Below are 22,320 nucleotides of genomic sequence, written 5' to 3' on the forward strand. Positions count from 1 at the left end.
TGGATAAAACAATGATAATCAAAAAGGAAGCAGCAGCAAGGCTGGAGGACAAAGGATGGCCACATAGGCTTTGGGAAACTATAGAAGAGGGCAGAAAAGAAACAGTGAAGGAGTAAGCAAGGGGTTATCTGAACCTTGGTATCTGACTTTGGGGGAGAGATTAGTTTTCTGTGGGGTTCTCTCCAGTGATTTAGAAAAGAGAGAGTTAAAAAAAGGATAATGAAAAATGGAAGAAAAAAGGAAAAGAATAATAGGAACAAAGCTAAAGATAAAATTAAAACTTAAAAAAGAGAAAAGAACAGTTGTGGCCCCACTCTCCTGTTTCTATTGTGTGTGTCTGGTCCCCAGGCACCATGCTGGCACACCTAGCTTACCACCTACCTACTTGTATTGTTAGTGTTGCTTCCCACTCTCCCTCCTTGCTAGCCCTGCCTGTCCATTTTATGCACCCTAGGTGGGTCCTACTATGTGGCCATTGTATCCCCTGCTACATAGTGCCAACAGTGTAGGGAGAGGAACCAGTCCCTCCTGCTGGATTCTTCCTGCTGGATCAGCTGCTGGGTCCCACAGTGCAGTGAAGGGAACTGGTAACCTACATTCTTCCCTGCCCTGTTACCTGGTCTTGTGACATAAGGGAGAGGGACCAGTTACCTGGATCTTCCACGACTGGTTTTCAGGGCCCCCGAATGTGAGGAGGGGAGCTCAATATTAAATCTTTAGCTTGGTTACTCTTAGTAGATTTTGGCTTTTTATATGAATAAAGTGAAAATTTAAAAACTTGTTTTTATGTACATTGCTGCTGCTGTGTGAGAAGGTATATAGCCAGAAATCCCAAATTTATAAATTTTCATAGTTTCACTGTAGATTTTTCAAGTACTTAGGTACAGTTATATCTTTTGTATTTAATGATAGCTTTCTCATACTTCTCTCTCCCCTATCCCTTTCCCTTCTTTTTAAAATTTATTTTAAAGAAAGTAAAATTAAACAGAACAAGACAGATCATAAGGAAACAATTTTAAGAAACACAGATTTCAAAGCAAGACAACTGGAGATCTTCACTGTCTATCGTATTGTCTCTTGTTTTCTTCCATATAGTTGTCCACATCTTTATACACAGTGAATACATACTGAACAATATAGTACTAAACTAATCAGAACAGGAATTTGAAGGCTTTTTAGTTCTTCAAGATCAGACAATACGGAAGTCACCAATGGCTGCCATAATGTCTCTCGTTCTCTTCAAAATAGCTGTCCATACCTTAACGTATTTTGAAATTAAACATAAGAGACTAGACTAATATCACTCTTTTTTTTTTTTTTTTTGTCTTTTTCCTTTTTATCAGTACCAGGGATCGAACTCACGACTGCCTGCTTACAAGGCAGGCGCTTATGCCGCTGAGCTAAATCTCCAGCCCCGACTAATATCACTCTGAACAGTGAACAATAGTATTACTAGATTTTATATCATAACACTACAGAATTAGCACTGGGTATCTTAATGTCTCTTCTTCTTCAGAGTATCTGTACATTATATCATGCATTATATAATCTGTTCCTGTAAACTGTTTAGAAATTCTACACATGTATGAATCTCTACATGTATACCTATCCTCTTTGTATTACAAGGAAAAATAGATCAAAACAAGACAACAAAAAAAAAATCCTAGAAAAACATGAAATGAAAAATACATATAAAACCACATTAGGTGATCTATAGTGGTTACTATGCTGTCTCTTGTTATTTTCAATACAATTGTCTACATCATCAGGCATAATATAATTGAACATAGCATTACATAGTAATTTTAATAAAAAATATCGGAGACATTTTAGGACTTCAAAAGCAGTTAGTAATCAAACCGGAATGGGTATCTTATTGCATCTTGTCATCTTCAGAGTAGTTGCCTCTACTCTTAGACTTAATACTATCAAGCATACCAAATTCGAATAAAATCAGTCAAGACAAAACAGCTGTCTAACAAACCATATTCAAATAAAATCAGTCATAGTAGGACAATGTAAGTAATACAGGGCTTCAGTTTAAGCTAATAGGAAATTAAGGATAGTTACTGTGTAGGCCCTTTCCCTTCTTGCTCCCCCAACTCCCTCAACCTCCCCACTCATACTGACTGTTTGAAACCTACAATATAATGTTTGATAAAAATGTCAGTAGTGAAATAGGACCCATAGCTTTATGGGATAGGAGATGAGGGGATTTGGGGTCTCTGATCTCTGATCTGTTCCCCACTGAAGCGAGACATGGCCTTTTCTGATATCCTCTTTTGCTAATGATGTATGGAATACACTTTTCCTTTGTCATGAAGGGCCAGATATAGTGTAACAGCAGAAGTGCACTGTGAAGAGACCAACAATGACAATAGTTGATGATTTATCTCATTCACTAAGAGCAGATCTCCCCTCAAAGCATAAAAAAGAAGTCTCAGGACTAGTCATGCTCATGACCTAGTGGAAAGTACCTGCCAACCCAATTCCATCGCTGCCCTGAAAACTAGTCCCATTCTTAGCCAGGCTGACCCCTGTCTGGCAGTGTGCCTGTCCACTGTTCAAGTTGAAGCCCTTTTCCCATTTTTCTTCCTTCTCCATTAAGCTTTCACTTGCAAATTGTTTTACTGCTGTGATTTTAATTTCCATTATTACTAAAGCAAGTCCCTTGGTGTGTCCTGTATCAGTAGTAGATATTATTGTCTCTTTTCTAACCGTAGGGGAAAAACTAGTATATATTTTGTTATTAAATATATGTCCTGAGGATATTTATATTTCTTTATTTTCTAGATGACATTACTGAGTTTCTTTTCTACTTTCGCAACAGTTTTTTAAAATCACAGATGCATTTTTTTTTACCTCTTAAACTATTGAGAAAGAAAATCATGACTTTCTAAAAATTGGCTGATATAAGGAACTCCATTGATAGACTATCACATTAATTCCCCGCTGTATCCCTTTCAATTTCTTTGAAGAACTTAAGGAGTCTTGGTAACATAGCATTCTTAAGGTTTGTAGAATTTAGTACTGAATCCATGTGGTTCCGAGATTTTTTATTTGATAGATTATTTATTACTGTGTCAATTTTATTGCTTGTTATTAGATTGTTAACCATATATATGTCTTGTTTGATAGTTGGTGTGAATCTTGGAATGTGTCCATTTCTTCAAAACTTACCAATTTGTTGGAATACAATTTTTCAAAGTAGTTACTGTCTTCTGGATTTTGACAGTGTCTGTTGTCATTTCATCTTTTTCATTTCTAATTGCATAGATGTCTTTTCTTTTTCTCTTGGTAAGTCTGGCTAAGGGTTTATATGTTTAATTTATTCTTTCAAGGAAGCAACTATTCAGTTATTTTATTTTTTTGGTACTTTTTAAAAATTTCAAGTTCATTGATTTCCATTTTAATCTTTATAATTTCCTTCCTTAGTTTTGCTTTGCTGCTGGTTTGTGGTTGTTTATCAAGTGTTTTAAGATTTCTCATAAGATTATTTATTTGTGCTTGTTCTATTTTCCCAATGTGAGTGTTGATTACAATGGGATTTTCTTGTTAGAACTGCTTTCATAGTATCGTGAAAGTCTCAGTGAGTGACACTGCCATTGCATTAACTTCCATAAAATTTTTAATTTTCTTGCTTTATTTTGTAACCCATCAGTTGTTTAGAATTATGTTAATTTTCCAGGAGCACTGCCTTTTCCAAAATGTCTTCTGTTGTCATTTTCTATTTTCATTGCAGAGTAGTTGGATAGTATACATGGGTTTATTTTAATTCTTTTACATTTGTTTAGGCATGTTTTGTGGACTAGTATGTGACCTCTTTTTTAAAAACTACTATGTGCTGCTTAAAGAAAATATATTCTGTTGTAGAAGGGGTAAAGTACTCTCTGTAAATATCTATTAAATCCATGTGTTCAAGTATGTGATTTAGCTCTGATATTTCTTTATTGACAGTTTTGTTGACCTAACTTTTTGCAAAAGTGGGGTGTTAAAAATCCCTTAATAGTGTTATTTTATCTTTTAATTTCAGCAGTTTGTTTCATAAAGGCAGGTGCTCCAGTATTCTCTGCATATACATTTATCAACTTTCCCTTTTTTTGTTGGATGGTCCCCCTATCTGGTATGTAGTGACTTTCTTTGCCTCTTCTAACTAGTTTTAGCTTGAAGTTTACCATATCTAATATTAGAATAGCTACCTTTGATTGTTTTTGGAGTCCTGCATGAAATAATGTTTTCTATCCTTTAATTTAGCCTACGAATATCTGCCGCAGCCAGCGCCGGGAAGGAGTCAGGCGAGAAACTGAAGACACAGGGAGACCAGTTGCTCACGAGGCAAAAGATGATTTATTGAAGAACTCCAGAATTTTTTTAATGTTTCAAAACAAAGAGTAGTACAAGTCACTTTAGGACACTTTCTTGTGCATACAGCAAAGGTAAACATGTTCTTGGGCCCGTGAGAAACTTCTATGTTGTGCAGCCCAGGAGGTAAATATGTTCTTGGGCCCATGAGAAACTTCTATTATTTATGTTATGAAGCTATTCCCAGGTTAATATCAGCGCGATGCTTTGTCTAGAAGGCTGAGGTTACTGCAGGATGAGGAACTGGGTGAGGTCCAGCTTTAGTGTGTGGTTTTCCACACCCGTTCACTGCCGGACCCCTGGCTTCCGCTCCCAACATATCCCCCTTATTTCTTAGACAAAGCGTTGCATGGGAATTTTATTAGCAGTTGATTCTAACTTAAAATGTTTCAAGTCCAAACGCACATTTCTCATTTGCCCAACAACAATTCTCACAAAATATGGAAAAATTGTTATCATGACAATAAATGCTAGAGCTCCAATACCAGCTAGAACGATAAAATGTGAAATGTCCGTGAGGCTTGGGAAATGTCTGGTTAATGCGTTGAATATTTGCTCAGTTTTTTTTTGCTATGTCAACTTTTATTGCTGGTGTATTGGTTATATCTTGGATAGTTTTATGCAGCTTAAGCAAATCTAGAGAGGTATTGGAATTATGTAATATTCCTAGCAAATGATTTTTCACCCTATCCCAAGGTACATCACTTTCATTATATCTATGTGAAGTAACACAAATATGTTTGTATAAGGCACGACATTTTAAAGAAGATTGTACTTGCAAAGCATATAATTGGTCTCCTAAGGTTATTACTGTATCTTGTAGAGCATTTAATTTTTGTTTAATCAGACTATCCCAATTTTTCTGTATTTTCAAAACCAAAGAAACATTATGGGATAACTCATTAACATAGGATGTAGTTTGCACACTTTCTGTAAGAGATATTGTGGACATTGCAAAGGAGGCTATCAAAGTAATAAGTGCAGCAATTCCAGTCATTAACATCCCAACAAATCGTTTGGCCCGATTTAAAAGGTTAGTTAATTTTTGTAAAATAACCACAGAAGGATCTTGATACCACTCTGTGGTGATATTAACAGGTAAAAATACAAATGGAGGTTGTTTGACCAGTAATATGGATGAGTGGTTTCGTGAAGCATTAACGCAATTGGATAAGATGCAATCTTTACAAGTAATTTCATAAGATTTATTGTTCTTATTTACAGTAAGTTCTCCACTTATAACACCATATGGTTTAGAAACACAAGCTATGATAGTTACATTTTTTACTGTGCCATTAACAGAAATAGCATCCTGTGTCCCTATATGTTGTCATACAACTTTTTTCTTTGTAACAGCAATATAATCAAGTGCTGCAACCAACTTTCACAGCATGGTAAAAAAGGTGATGTTATTCTTTGTCCATATTCCATATAATAAATTTTGGGGCCTGTAGGTTGTTTCTCTATAATCACTCCAATCATATAGATCTTTGTAACATATAGTATAATTATGATGGCACAAACGCCATGAGGGTCCATATACACTTTTGCTTGGGTATTTTTGTCTACATTCTGGAATATGTTCAGGGAGATTACCTTTTCCCACTCTAGTTTCACTACTGTTGCAAAATACATACATCATATCTACTCCCCAGTGCATTCCATTAGTAAAGTTTCCATCCCAATCAGAGTATCTTTCTATTAATGTACAATTCTTATTTGTTTTAGAACAACATAGGGGTAATGAAGGAGACGTTCCAGTGTAATTATATACAATAGAGATAGATTGTATATGAGTGGAAGAAGGAAAACTTAAGACACGAGTATTATTTACATAAACAGTAACATCATCGTTGTCACCCATGACATAGGGTGCAACAAAGGAGGATTAGGTACAAATGCCCAATAATTATCTGCCCACACAGGCATATAAAATGTATGCAAAACCCAAATAGTGCTTAACAGTTGATCCAAAAACAGAAGAGTTTCATCTCTTGTCGCAGGAGGCCTTCTGGTCATTGTTCTCGTCCTTGAGGTCATGGTTAGTGGAAGCATCGTCTTGCGCAATTTTTTTATCTTGCTCTTGGGCATGTCGTACACAGAGTTCTGGGATCCACCTGGGTGTATCAGCGTCTGTGGGAAAAACACAAACATACCCTCTTCCCCATATCAATACTGGGTCAGGGCCATGTAATAGATTAGTTAATGGGTCTTTCCAATAAACCATTGGCTTGGAGGGCAAATCAGGAGACCAATGTCTCTCAGCTGCAGATCTATTGGAAGCATCAAAAGTTAAAAAATTAAGAACGTAAAGAGCATGGTTAAGAAGGGTTTTGGGAGAATACTTATACCATCTCCCCCTTTTTAATTTCTTTAATGTGTTTTTTAGTGAGAGATTAGCACATTCAACAATTCCTTGTCCTTGAGGATTATAAGGCAGTCCAGTAACATGCTTAATATGGAAAGTCTGACAGAATTTGGCAAAGGGTTTACTAACATATGTTGGGCCATTATCAGTTTTAATGGATCGAGGAATGCCCAGGATAGAGAAACAATATAGTAGGTTTTGTATTACATGGGTGGCAGTTTCTCCAGCCATAGGTGAAACAAGCATGTAATGAGAAAAGGTGTCTATGGGAATGTGTAGGTATTTTAATGACCCAAAAAAAAGGATAATGAGTGACATCTATCTGCCAGATGTCATTTGGACGGAGTCCTCGAGGGTTGACTCCAAAATGCAGTACTGGAAGGAGAGGCGCACATGAGGGACAGTTTTTAACAATTTTTTGTGCCTGCTGCCGTGTTATACCATATTGATAACGTAAAACCTGTGTAGGTTGGTGATGAAGAGCATGTGACTGTTGTGCTTGCGAAACAGCAGACAGTCTAATATGCGTGGCTCGATCTGCAATTGTATTTTTATGAGTCAAAGCGCCTGGAAGATTAGAGTGACTGCGAATATGTCTTACAAAATAAGGTGCAGATCGAGAATGTAAAGATGATTGAATAAGACCAAATAACTGTGTAACAATGATATTAGCGGTGTTGATAACAGGTATGCATTTTAAAACAGACAAGGCTTGTACTACATATTGGCTGTCTGAAAACAAATTAAAGGGAGCATCAAAGAAAAGAATAAAAGCCTGATGAACAGCATAAAGTTTAGTCTCCTGAGCTGAAGTACTCCTCAATTATCATACATAAGTTTGATTTGGGGATACTAAAGTAGCTTTTTTATTGGAGCTTCCATCTGAAAATAAAGTAATAGCATTAACAAGGGGTTTCTTGCGTATGATTTGAGGAAATGAAAAGGTAACTTTAGAGGCAAATTGAAGAATTTTATCCTTGGGATAATGATGTTGGATTTGACTGGTATAGGACGCTAGAGAAAGGGGAAAATAATCAGTCATATTAAGCAACCATTTGAGTTGTTTAGATGTATAAGGGATTATAATAGAGTAAGGGTCTCTTTCTAAATGCATTATAGACAATTTTTTTTCTTGTATAATCCTTTTTTGCAACCAAAGAGGCATAAGTGGGGAGAGCCCTTTTCAGGGAATGTGAAGCATGAATCCATGAGAGAACTCCCTGCTGATATAACACACCTGTAGGGGAAAAAGACGTAGGTATGATGATAAGAGACCAGGGAGTGGAATAATCACAATAATGAAGCTGTGCACTTTGAAGAACCTTATTAACCAGTTTAAGAGCTTTGTGAGCTTCTGCCGTCATTTGGTGGGGTGAACTTGGGTCAGAATCTCCAGCTAATAAGGAAAACAATGGGTGGAGGTCTTGAGTAGTTAACTTTAGAGACGGCCGAATCCAATTAATTTTGCCTAAGAGTTTTTGAAAATCATGTAATGTACGCAAGTGAGAAGTATTAACAGACAATCGTTGAGGAGAAAAATACCGTGGATATAAGTGAAAACCTAGATAAGAAAAAGGAGGTGAAGTTTGGACCTTTTTAGGTGTGATGACCAGCCCATTATTTGTTAAATCCTGATGAAGAGAGGCATATACTTGTAAAAGCATCTCAGAATCTTGATGGGCTATTAAAATATCATCCATATAATGAATAATGGTGGCAGAGGCAAATTTAGATCTGGTATTGGCAATGGCTGCATGTACAAACTTTTGACACAAGGTGGGGCTCGAACCCACAACCCTGAGATTAAGAGTCTCGTGCTCTACCGACTGAGCTAGCCGGGCTGCTTGTAACAGGGTGGCTCAGAGAGTGGTGGTGGAGCAGAGGGCGGGGGGGGGGGGCGGGGTATAAGGAGGATATCACATTCTCTGAGGATTTGGTTTTTCTTATAAAACTTTTTTGAGTTTTTTTTTCCCATTTACTAGACTCAGAGTCCCCTTTTAAACAGTCCTTAATTAAAGGTTAAATCGGAAACACATCCAAAGGAACCTTCTCAGGACCCCAAGCACAATAATAATCTTTAATCTTTTTTCCTACTGTTTTCCAAGTCTTAACATTAACCGTTCCCTGTTCGGGAAACCAGGGGCAAACCTGATACACAAAATCAACAAACCGATGAATTTGAAGCTTAGCTACAGGAATGCCCCTACTCTTTAACAAAGAGGAAATAACTTGTTTAAAAAGTTCCCGTTCTGATGACAGGGAGTTACCCATTCTCAATCCCTGTGTATATGCCACTCCCTGTTACTTTTACTTTTTTACTTACCTGGGTCGTCTGTAGCAGTGGTCTTTTCGGAACTCCCGATTTTTCTTCTACTGGAAAAACGCTCCAAATGCTTATATTTCAAGCCCCATGTTGGGCGCCAGGAACCACAGCCAGCGCGGGAAAAGAGTCAGGTGAAAGACTAAAGACACAGAGAGACCAGTTGCTCAAGAGACAAAAGCCGATTTATTAAAAGACTCCAGAGTTTTTATAATGTTTCAAAACAAAAAACAGTACAAGTCACTTTAAGACACTTTCTTATACACACAGCAAAGATAAACATGTTCTTGGGCCCGTAAAAAACTTTTATGTTATACAGCCCAGGAGGTAAACATGTTCTTGGGCCCATAAAAAAACTTCTATTGTTTATGTTATAAAGCTATTCCCAGGTTAATATCAGCACGATGCTTTGTCTAAAAGGCTAAGGTTACTACAGGATAAAAAACTGGTTAAGGTCCAGCTTTAGTGTGTGGTTTTCCACACCCGTTCACTGCCAGACCCCTGGCTCCCGCTCCCAACAAATATCTTTTAGGATTAAATGAGTTTCTTATATGCAGTAAACTGCTGGTTTCTGTTTTTTGATCCAGTTTGTTAATTAGAGTGTTTTAATCAGAGAGTCAAGGCCATTAATATTAACAGATATTACTTGGATTGTCAATTACTTTTGCGCCTTCTTTATCTATTGGTGAATCCTTTTTTTTTTTTTCCTGACATTTTTTGTTGTCATTTATTCATTGACCTTTCTTGGAATTTCCATTTCCTCTGTTTTTACTGTGTCAGTGATTTTGTTATTTCTGTAAAAAAAATCATTAAATATTTTCTCAAATACTAGCATAGCATTTATATATGTTGTAAGGTTTTTTTTTGTGTGTGTGTGTGTGGAAACACCTTATGAGTTTATATTTTTTTTAACTGAGTCAAGGTCTTGCTATGCAGCTCCAGCTGGCCTTGAACTCACTATGTCGTCCACATTGGACTTTCACCTATGGCAATTCTCCTGCCTCAGCCTCTGAAGTGCTGAGATTCTGTAATCTCATCTGTATGTGCACCATAATCCCTGGCTTGTCCATCTATTTTGAAGGGCAGTTTTAATTTGTATTTAAAGTTATTTGCTTTTAGGTTTTGAAATACTTTGATCTGAGTCCTTCAGACTTGTAAAGTTTGCATTGAGAAGTCTGCTATGAGCCTAATTAGTTTACCCTTACATATGATTGGTTTGTTTTCTTCTTACTGTTTTTAACATTTAGGTTTTTTTCTGGGATATGGTAATTTAATAAACATACGCTTTGGTGAATTTCATTTGTTGTATTTGTTTAGTGTTATATATGTATTGCTTACTTGTATTTTAAACTGTTATGTTTGGATAATTTTCTTCTATAATTTCTATAAACATGCTAATAAATGCATTATCTTCAAGTATTTATCTTCAAGTAGTCTCAGATTAGCTTTCTTATTGTCATCTTGTAGCTGCTGTATAATTTTATCTTTTTCTCTTATTTTTGTTATAGCACCTTTGAATAATTTATCATATTCCACTTCTTTTGCCTCAATTTCATATACTCTGTCTTATACTGGTAATTTCTGTACTTTATAAACTATACAGTTTTCTATTTCATGCATTTCTGTCTGATATCTTCTTTCAAATTTTTAAAGAATAAAACAATACAGAAAATGCATATAAATAATACATAATTTTGAAAAAAATAAACAGTAAGAAAGCACTAGTTGATAAATTACATATTGCCCTCTTAACAATAGTTGTTCAAGTTACAAAAGTAAAGCATACAAAGAGGACATTTAAACAGTGAGACTGCAAACTGTTCTGCTCAACAATCCAACAAAAACTTAGTAATATGGTTATCAATCCTACACACTTAAGCATACATGCAGTTATATCCTTTAGAGCACTTTCTTTTCCCCTCTTTTTTTACAATGGAAATTACACATGTATTTTATTATGCATATATTTCTATTTACTTTTTACACTAGAGGCACAATGTGATATTTATAAATATGATTCTTATTTACTTCATTACTGAGGATAGCCTCAAGTTGTTTTTATTTGCTTATGAAGGCCTCAAGATCATCCTTTTTATAGCTGAGTAATATTCCATTGAATAAAAATAATACATCTTTTTCATCCACTCTGTGGTGGATGGGCACCTTGGTTGTTTCTAAGATATAGCTATTAGAAATTGTGCTGCTATGAACGTGAGTGCACATGTATCACTGTGATATGACCTTTTCAGATTTTCTCCTACCCAGTAGAGAAATAGCTGGATTGAATGGAACTTTCAATCTTAGTCTTCTGAGAAATCTCCATGCTGACTTCCATAGTGGCTGCACCAGCCCACACTCCCACCACCAGTGGAGCAGTGTTCCTTTTTCCCCACAGCTTCACCAACATTTGTTATCAGTTGATTTCTTGATGGCAGCTATTCTTTCTGGAGTGAGATGAAATCTCAATGCTGTTTTAACTTGCATTTCTTGAATGACCAGTGATGGTGAACATTTCTTCATGTACTTATTTTCCATTTGTATATCTTCATCTGAGAACTGTGTGTTCATCTCAGATGCTCATTTTTGGAGAGGGTCTTTGAATTTGGGGGGCTTGATGTTTTTCAATTCTTTATATGTTCTGGATATAAGTCCTTTGTCTGAGTGGTTGCTGGCTAAAATTCTTTCCCATTCTGTGGTTTTTCTTTTCACTATGTTGGTGATTTCTTTTGGAGTGAAGAAACTTTTCAATAAAATGAGATCCCGGTTGTTGCTTCTTTGAAGTGTTTCCCATGCAGTTTACATTTTGTTCATGAATTCTCTGCCTACCCCTATGTCTCCAAGACTTCTACCTGCCTTGTTTTCCAGTAGATTTGGTGTCTCTGTTTTAATATTTAGGTCTTTGATCCACTTAGACTTTAGTTTTGTGCGTAGTGATAGGCATGGATCTAGTTTCAGTATTCAGCATGTGGAAAGCCAATTTTTCCAACACCATTTATTAAAGAGGCTTCCAGTGAACATGTTTAGCACCTTTGTCAAATATCAGGTGGCGGAGTGACTTTGTAGTTGTGTTTGTGTCTTCTAATCTGTTCCATTGATCCTCAGGTCTATTTCTTTGCCAGTACCATGCTGATTTTATCACGGTGGCTTTGTAGTATAGTTTCAAGCCAGGAATTGAGATACCTCCTGCCTTGCCTTTGTTGCTCAGAATTGCCTTTGCTATTCTAGGTTTCTTCTGTTTCCAAATGAATTTTAGGAGTATTTTCTCTAGATCTGTGAGGTATATTAATGATATTTTGATTGGGATCGCATTAAATCTGTATAACAGTTTTGGGAGTATGGCCATTTTCACAATCTTGGCTCTTTCTAGCCAAGAACAAGAAATATCCTTCCATTTTCTAGTATACTCTTCAATCTCCTTTTTTAGTATAGCATAATTTTCAGCATACAGGTCTTTTACATTTTTGGTTAGGTTGATTCCTAAGTATGTGACTTTTAGATGCCATTTTGAGGGGTGATAATTCCATATTTTCTCTCTAGGTGAGTTTTTTGTTTGTGTACAGGAATTCTATTGATTTTTCAGTGTTGACTTTGTATCCAGCTACACTGCTGAATTTGTTTATTATCTCTAGTAGTTTTTTAATGGAGTTTTTGGGTCTTCTATATAGAATATCATGTCATCTGCAAATAGTGATAATTTAACTTTTCCTTTCCTATTTTTATTTCTTTTATTTCTCTCTCTTGTCTGATTGCCCTGGCTAGTATTTCCAGAAATATATTGAATAGGAGTGATGATAGTGGACATCCTTATCTTGTTCCTGATTTTAGTGTGAAAGCTTTCAGTTTTTGTCCATTTAGTATAATGTTGGCTATTGGTTTGTCATAGATGGCCTATAAGATTGAGATAGACGCCGTGTATTCCAAGTTTCTTAAAGGTTATCATGAAAATGTGTTGGAATTTATCAAAAGCTTTTTCTGCATCTATTGAGATGACCATGTGGTTTCTGTTTTTGGCTCTGTTGATGTGGTGTATTACATTTCTTGATTTGTGTATGTTAAACCATCCCTGCATTCCTGGAATGAATCCCACTTGTTTCTGGTGTATAATCTTCTTGATGATTTTCTGGACTCTATTTGCCAGTATTTTATTGAGAATCTTTGCATCAATATTCGTTAGTGAGACTGGCCTCTAGTTCTCCTTTTTGGTTGGGTCTTTCTCTAGTTTTGGTATCAGAGTGATACTTGCCTCCAGGAATGATTTAGGGAGGATTGCTTCCTTTTCAATTTCATTGAAGAGTTTAAGGAGTATTGGCATCAAATCTTCTCTAAATTTCTTGTAGAATTCAGCTGTGAATCCATCAGGACCGGGGCTGTTTTTTGTTGGTAAGTTTTTAATTACATTTTCAATTTCAATAGCTAAAATTGGGTTATTCAAAATTGCTATATCTTCTTGGTTGAGCTTTGGTAGTGCATATGTTTCTAGAAATCTGTCCATTTCCTCTGTGTTTTCCACTCTATGTAAGCAGAGATTTTCAAAGTAGTTATTTGTGATCTTTTGAATTTTCATGGGATCTTTAGTAATTTCCCCATTTTCAGTCCTTATTGCATGAATTTGGGCTTGTAGGTTAGCTAGAGGTTTGTCAATTTTGTTTATTCTCTCAAAACAGCTTTTTGATTCATTAATTCTTTGTATTGTTTTATTAGTTTCAATTGCATTCATTTCTGCTCTAATCTTTACAATTTCCTCTCCTAGAGCTTTGGATTTAAATTGCTTTTGTTTTTCTGAGATGAAGCATTAGGTTGTTTATTTGTGCTCATTCTGTTTTCTTGATGTAACAATTTATTGCTGTATATTTCCTCTTAAGACTGCTTTCATTGCATCCCCCATTGTTTCTGAATTTTCATTGAATTGTAGGTGTTGCTTTATTTCTTCTTTAATTTCATCTGTAGCCTACTGGTTGTTAAGAAGGTTGTTATTTAATTTCCCTGTGTTTATGCAGGTTTTACAATTTCTTTTGCCATTAATTTCCAATTTCAATGTGCTATGGTCAGATATTATGCATGGGATAATTTCAATACCTTTGCATTTACTTAAGAATGTTTTATAGAATAACACATGGTCTCTTTTGGAGAATGTCTCATGTGCAGCTGAGAAGAATGTGTACTCTGATGTGGTTGGATGGAACACTCTGTATCTAATAAATCTGATTGTTCACAGGTATGATTCAGTTCTATTATTTCTTTGCTGACTTTTTGTCTAGTTCATCTATCTCTTTGTGACAATGGGCTGTTAAAATCCCCTGTTATAATTGTGTTCTTTGTGCATTTGATTTTTCTTGTCCATTAGTATTTGTCTTATATAGTTGGGTGCTCCTGTATTTGATGCATATATGTTTATAATTGTTAGTTCTTCCTCTTGAATTTTTCTACTAACAAGTATGTAGTGAACTTCTTTCTCTCTTTTAATAACTTTAGGTTTGAAATTCACATTGTCTGAAAATAGAATAGTTACCCCTGCTTTTTTCTGGGTTCCTGATGCATGGATTATTGTTTTCCATCCTTTGACTTTTAATCTGTGAATTTCCTTTTGGGTCAGATGTGTTTCTTGTATACAGCATATTGTGGGATCCTGTTTCTTGATCCATTCTGTCAACCTATTTATTTAGATAGGTGAATTGAGGCCATTTACATTTATGGATATAACTGATATATACTGGCTTGACTTTGCTATGATATGTTCCAGTTGTTTGCTTTGTGCTTTTCCCCTTTGTTAATTGCTTTTCCTATCTGATGATTTCTTTTTGTTGTTGTTCTGAGGATTGTGGTCATTTTTGTCTCTATCTAGTACATCTTCCAATACTCTTTCTACTGTTGGTTTGGTGGTCATGATTGTCTTCAGTTGTTCTTTGTCATGGAAATACCTTGTTTCTCTATTAAATTTGAATGGAATTTTTTCTGGGTATGTCAGTCTGGGTTGAAAGTTGTTTTCTTTTAGGACTTGAAATACCTCACTCCAAGTTTGTCTTGATTTGAGTTTGTGCTGAAAAGTCTGCTGTGATTCTAAACGGCTTTTCTTTATAGGTGAATTGTATCTTTTCTTTAACAGCTTTTAACATTCTGTTTTTATGCTGCATGTCTGGGATCTTACTTATTATATGTCTGAGTGTAGATATATGTTGATTGTGATTGTTTGGTGTTCTATATGCCCCACTTATCTGCATATCAGATTTTTTCCCTATGTTTGGGAAATTTTCTGCTATTACTTCTGTGAATGTTTTAGTTTTGTCATTTGCATTGACTCCTGCATCTTCACTGATGCCTATGAGTCTTATATTGTTTCTCTTGGCATCATATTGAAGCTGCTGGATTGTCATTTCATGCTGCTTTGTTATTTTTGAAAGTTCTATACTTTCATGATCACTAATTGTGATCCTGTCCTCAAGCACTGAAATTCTATGCTCAGCTTCATTTAAATGATTTTGCCAGCTTTCAATAGAAATTTTTGCTTTTGGGATGTCTCTTTGAGTTTGTTTCATGAATTCTGCTTGTTTTAAATCTTGTTCATTCAAGGTTTCAATAATTTTTCCATGCTCCTGTACTTTTTATGTATTTCTTCTCTAGCTGTGTTGAGCAACTCATTTACCAATGTTGTTATTTCTGTTTTTACATGGAGCTTACTTCTAATTTGATTACCTCTGTAGCATCATGGAGTTTTTTTTTTTTAATTTCACTTGTTATCTTGTCAGTGGGTTACTTTTGAAGTCCTCTATTTCAGTGTTTCCTGTGCTTGCTTGGTGGACTAGATGTTTGAGATTGCATTTTGCTATTTTTTTTTTTTTTGCCATTTCTCCTTTTGGGTTAATATGTGGTCCTTCAATCCCACTAGTGTCAGTTGTTGGTAGTGTGTATTTTGGGTCCTACTTAAGGTTGATGCTGATCCAATTGCTGAATCCCACAATGAAGAGGTGGGTCAGTCACCTGAATTCCCCTTGCAGGGCCTGTTGGTGAGTCCTATGTTCTTCCTAGGCTGACAAGCCTAGGAGTATTGATGGAAATCAACCCCTACTTCCCACTGTTAATATATCCTCAGGTTGTTCAGAGTCGCCAGATCTCCCTTTATAGTGTCTGTCTTGGCTGGGGCCCTACTGTGTCTCTGGGTGTCCCACAGACCCCATTAATTTTCTCCCAGTTGAGGGAGGACTTGTTGGCACCCTCCTCAACCTACCTGATATTCTCTGTGTGGAGGAAGGACTTACCCACCCACTTGCCAAGCTCATCTATGACCTACTTCTGGAGGTGGCTTCTCTATTGCTCCTGCTTACCAAAGGTAGCAAAGTCTATTCCTATTTTAGGAACAAACTCACTTCACTGATGGAAGCCTGCTGGGTGCTTCTTTCCTGAGTCTCCCCTTGATACTGCATGGTTAATCCAGTGCAGGCCAAGGTTCTGGGTGGAGGTGTGGGAGCAGACAATCAACAGCAATGCTAGGTCCAGGAGGTGGGGGAGGGGTCCCTTATGGCAGTGGTGGGACTGCAGGGACATGTGTCACAGGTTGGAGTTCCTAGGTCCTGAGGTGGGTGGCCAGGACTTCAGAACATGGGAGGGGCCTGGTTTTGGTCTGTCCTGTGTGTGCCTCTGGCTGGAGTTTCCCAGGTCCCATGAGGTTGTCTGCAGAGATGGGTGGAGTAACAGGAGGGGCCCAGATCTAGCCTTGCCAGATCCACCTCTGGCTGGAGTTTCTGGATGCCATGAGGTCATCTGTGGAGATGGCTGGAGTCACAGGCTGAGCTTATTTTGAAGACAAAGGTGTAAGGGAAGCAAATTGAAGTAACTTGTCTAGAGGATTATGACAATCAATAACACCAGGAAAGTTAGCCAATGTGGAATGCCATGAGGACCATAATTGCCACAAACACTGTTCTTGGACAGTTTGAACTGTAACTTTGATCACCCTGTTTAATTAGGATTAATGACACCAGGAAAAACCTGGAGATCATGTAAAATGAGACTGCTGTGGCCTAACAGGAGTCCCATTGTTCCTTGGGGCAAAGTTCTATAGATTCTAGTAGAAATATCTTGCTTCAGGAATTAGGATGAATTTGGAAGAGGAACTGAGGTCCAAGCTTCCACTGTTTTTTTAAATGACCACATTGTGAGCAAACACGTGAACAGTATGGTCCATGCACAATTCAAAAAAAAATCTCTCTTCCATAGTATATAATCCCCCAGATTTAAACATGCTTTAGCTATTCTTTTCAATATGGCTCTTTCCAGGGCCATAACCTGTTATCCTATGAGCTCTATGAAACCCAAGGTAAAAGGGAACGTGGAACCACTATCCTTTTTCTGCTCAAGGCTTAGTTTTAAGATAGTGCTGCGAGATAATTGCTCTGTGGTTATCTCAATGGGCACAAGATCATCAAGATGCTGCTTGATCCAGATCCCCAAAGAAAATGTAAATATGGAAATCAACAGTACAGCAACCATTTATATACTCATCTGTAGTTCTTGAGAACCTGTTTGCTCTATGTTTTATATATGATAATAGAATCAATATTGTTGATATCATTTGGATCAATATTGATGATATTAATACACCTCTAGGGTCAATATTTATGATATTGATGGGACCAACAGTGATATTAATACACCTCTCTCCCTTTTGTATGCACAACTAAAGGCACCCTCTTAACTGCTCTATGATGAGATTATCTTTACCTTGGGTCTTGGGCACCAATATGCTGCATTCAGTGCTTCTCTTGAGAAACTCCTTGGAGAGGATAGTGAAGAAAGGAAGGCAAAAGTGAAAATGCAGAAAGCTGAGATCAAGTGGAATTCTTGTCAGTGGGACAACCCAAAGACTATAGTGCATTTATTTACCCATTTGGCATGTTGATGTCTGGTGAAACCCTTCTGCCTAACAACTTGCTCACCTCTCACAATCCATGTTCTTGGGGCCAGTTTGATTGGCTCAGCCTGGGCACTTCATGCTCTTTGGAGTGAAACACCTTGTGCATGTGATTTGCCTCAGGTGCTCTGTGTTCTTAGGGATGGCTTGCTTTATCCATGCACGTGGAATCAATCTTCAGCTTCCTGAACATGTAATCAATCTCCATCTTCAGGCATTCCCCAAACAGAATGGGAAAATTTTTATCCAATTGTACCTCAGACAAAGGACTTCCATATAAAATCTATAGAGAGTTGAAAAAAATGAGACCCCCAAAATTCAAAGACCAAATCCAAAAATGGCATCTGAGATGAATACACACTTCTCAGATAAAGACATTCAAGTGACAAAGAAATATATGAAAAAAATGTTCAGCATCACTTAGCTGTTACAACCACTGTGGAAATCAGTGTGAATATTACTCAAAAAAACTAAGATTAGAGGTCCCATTCAACCTAGCTATTTCCTTCTGGGTGTTTTTGCAGAAGAATTAAAAGCATCACACCACAGTAATACATGTGCACTCATGTTTATAGCAGCACAATTAGTAATAGCTAAATCTTGGAAACAAACCAAATGTTCAACTGAGAAATGGATAAAAAAAATGTGAATTTTATGTAATGGAGTATTACTCAGCCATAAAGAAGGATAAACTTGAGACTTTAATAGATGCAACTTGAGACCATATTCATTAGTGAAATAAATCAGACTTAGATGTGTAAACATTGTATTGTCTCCCTGGTATGAAAAACTGAAAGTGTCAATAAGGTCTAAAATGTACAAGAAATACAGTGAAATGAGACAAAATTGTTCAAAAGGAAAAAGGAAATAGAAGGGATCAAAGGGGAAATGACAGTAAGGAAAAAGTAGAAAAATACAAGTCAGGTATAGTATTAGTGTCTCCTAGTTCATTAAAAAGGAAAGTTTGTGCTAATATCAGTTGGAGAAATTTTTATGCCCACATATTGTACCCTGAGCAACAGCTTTAAAGGTAACAATATATAATGTATTAAATATTGTTATTCTATTATTTTGTTATGAAATTTTGCTTTACCTTTATTCCATAAGTCTTTTGTCAGATACGAGTTTCACAAAATTACCCCACTCTACAGCTTTCCTTTTTTACTTTGGCAACATGTTGTTTTAAGAGTAGAAATGTTTAATTTTGATAGTTCAACTTCAGAATTTTTTGCTTTTTAAAAATACAAGTTTTTGGGTTCTTTTTAATCTTTGCCAACCTTGAGGTCACAAAGAGAAGTTTTAATATATAAACTTTATAATTGTACATCCATATGTGTATTCAAATATTTGATCAATTTTGTATTAATTTTTGAGTTGAGATAAAGTTAAGGTTCATTTTTTTTCTACTAATTTAGTCTGCTTAGTACTATTTGGTTAAGAGATCATTTTTTCCTATCTATTTTTAGACCTTGATCTTAATGACCTATAATATTTTGGGTTCGTTTCTCTTTTTTGGGTCTCTTTTCTGCTTCCTTGATCTCTGTTTATCTTTTCATCAGTGTCACATGGTCTTGGTTAGTCAGCCGTCACAAGTTTTGGTGCTCTTCCCACTCCCCTCTCAGGGTTACTATTCTGCCTGGAAAATCATTGTTTCACCTTTGCAATGAAAACAAAACAATTAATTCAATAAAGCGTTTCACTATTGTTGATTTCATAATGTTTTGAAGTGCTGTACCTCTTACACTGGCTTTTTTTGATTGGTTTGATTCTGTCATACCCTCTTTAAAATCAAATTTAAAAAATAATAAAAAGATAATATGAGTGTGGTTGGAGTTGTTTATGCATCTCCTAGTCTGTTCTATTGATCCTCAGCTCTCTCTGTCTCTGTCTCTGTCTCTCTGTCTGTCTGTCTCTCTCTCTTGCCAGTATCATGCTTTTTTTTTTTTTTTATCACAGTAAGTCTGTAGTATAATTTCAAGTTAGGGACTGTGATACCTCCTGCCTTGCCTTTGTTGCCCAGAATTCGTTTTGTCATTCTAAATTGCTTTTGGTTTCAAATGAATTTTAGGAATGTTTTCTTCTAGTTCTGTGAGGTATGCTAATGGTATTTTGATTGGGATTGCATTAAGCTTGTATAACAATTTTAGGAGTATGGCCATTTTCACCATATTGGTTCTTCCTACCCAAGAAAGAGAGATCTCTTCCCATTTTCTGCTATGCTTTTCAATCTCCTTTTTGAGTACTATAGTTTTCAATACAGAGATCTTTTCCTTCCTTTTTAGATTGACTCCTAAGTATTTCATTTTCTTTGACACTACTATGAAAGATGTTGTTTCCCTAATTTGTCTCTCAGTGAACTTGTTATTTTTGTATAGTTGATTTGTATCCAGTTATATGATTTTTGAGTGTTGACTTTGTATCGTTATATGACTGAATTGGGTTATTAAATTTAGAAGATTTTTTAGTGGAGTTTTTGGGTTTTCTATGTAGCAACTGCAAATAATGATAATTTAACTTCTTTTCTTACCTTTATTTTATTTCTTTCTGTTGTCCAATTTTTCTGGTTAACATTTCCATGAGTGAGTAAGAGTGGTGATAGTGGATGTCCTTGTCTTATTTCTGATTTTAAAGTGAAAGCATTTAGTTTTTGACTATTTAGTATGATGTTAGTGTTGGCTTGTCATTGATGACTTTTTATCAGATTGAGACAAAGTCTGTCTATTCTAATTTTCTGTGAGTTTTTTTTTTTATTATGAATGGGTTTTGGACTTTGTCAAATTCCTTTTATGTGTCTTTTGAAATGATCATATGGTTTTTGTGTTTGGCTCTGTTGATATAATGTATTACTTTTATTGATTTGTGTATGTTGAACTATCCCTGCATCCCTGGAATAAATCCTACTTCACCTTGGTGTATAATCTTCTTGATAATTTGCTATATTCTGTTTGCCATTATTTTATTGAGGATATCTGCATCCATGTTCATTAGGGAGATTGACCTTTAATGTTCTCTCTCTCTCTCTTCTGCTGGATTCTTTTCTCCTTTTCTAATTTTAGTATCAGGGTAATATTTGCTTTTGGAATGACTTTGATAATATTGCTTCCCTTTCAATTTCATTAAAGAGTTTGAGGAGTAATGACATTAGACCTCTGAATTTCTTGTAATATTCTGGGGTGAATCCATCAGAACTGTGGGTTTTCTTTAAATTTTTATTTACAATTTTTATTTCATTGAGATTATTTTCCATCTAATTTCCTCTAACAGCTCATACTTTTTTTTACTTCCACTTTTACCATTCTAGAAAATTTTGTTGGGTTGCTTCTGATTTCTTCCATCTCATTGTTCCCTGGATTTGTCCTGTGTAGGCTTGAGGGTCTGGGGTTGTGTTTCAGTTGTACATCTTGTCATTTTCTATTAAATTTTAATTTTTCTCTCTGTTGTTGCTTGTATTTTTCTTATATTAAGTGGCTTTATCAGTGCTGATTGCCTGGGGATGCCTGGGGAATGGGAATGATTGTGCCCTTGTCCTGCCCCTGGCCACGGCTGCTTGCCTGCTTGCACCACTGGTTGCAGAGCAGGGGGACGCTTCCAGTGCTTTGTAACAGGACCAAGACTGACTTATGGCAGCAGGCAGAGCCAAGTCTAGGTGGGGCCAGGTTCTAGGTGTCACCCAAATTCCGACACCCCCACCCCCCCACCGCTGACTGCTGTCCAACTGCTGGCAGTCACCGCTGACTAGACGGCCCTTCCCTCCTTATACTGCAGGACATTGGCAGGGAAGTGACCTAGGGTGCTTTTGCTGCTGAAGTTTGAGCATCAACCCTTTGAGCCCCCACCTGCTGCTCCTCCTCAGTGCTAAGGTGTACCAAGTGCCACTGTACCTCACTCACCATCACAGTCTCTGGAGGCCATTCGGGAAACAGCGTCTGGTGTTTTCAGTGCTTCCCTCAACTGCATAGGACTAGGACTGTCCCAGTCCACGTCAGATCTCCATTTTGCAGTGAGCAGCAAAGTAGTTTTTGTTGCCTCCCTGCCAATAGCTCTAAAACTGCTGTCACACCAGTGGTCTCCAGTCTGCAGCGCTGAGCTCTTTCTCCTCTAGCAGTGAATCTGATTTTCTTCTCCTCGGTCAGTTCCCTCATGGCTCCCATGTACCATCCATTCACTTTGGTCCCTCTCTGGGCTGTTATTTTCCAGACTGTTGGCATTGGAGAAGCTGAATTCCAGCACCCACAGTTTTGCTCTTTCCCCCTTCTTCATAGCTGCTTCTGAATGTGACTTTTATGAAATTAAAAAAATTTGTTCTGTTTTCATTTTTATAAAAAATTTTATCCTGAGTGGGTGAACTGAGTTTTAAATTGTATC

General features: G+C 36.6%; 1 protein-coding gene, 1 long non-coding RNA gene and 1 other non-coding gene across 4 annotated transcripts in view; 2 read left to right on the forward strand and 1 right to left on the reverse strand.

Annotated features, from left to right (window-relative positions):
• The window catches only part of Rad51ap2 (RAD51 associated protein 2), a 405,597-nt gene that overhangs the window by 84,440 nt on the left and 298,837 nt on the right, over positions 1-22,320 (forward strand). The gene's annotated exons all lie outside the window — the stretch shown is intronic.
• Positions 4,027-5,815, forward strand: LOC134474824 (uncharacterized). The gene is made up of 2 exons (XR_010045708.1): positions 4,027-4,123; positions 4,255-5,815. It is a non-coding gene; the product is annotated as an uncharacterized LOC134474824 (long non-coding RNA).
• Positions 8,498-8,571, reverse strand: Trnak-cuu (transfer RNA lysine (anticodon CUU)). Its single transcript has one exon. It is a non-coding gene; the product is annotated as a tRNA-Lys (tRNA).

The sequence above is a fragment of the Cavia porcellus genome, unplaced genomic scaffold (genome assembly GCF_034190915.1).
Source record: "Cavia porcellus strain 051 isolate PalLab524CR breed Dunkin Hartley unplaced genomic scaffold, mCavPor4.1 scaffold_1, whole genome shotgun sequence".
In the NCBI taxonomy this organism is placed as follows: Eukaryota; Metazoa; Chordata; class Mammalia; order Rodentia; family Caviidae; genus Cavia; species Cavia porcellus.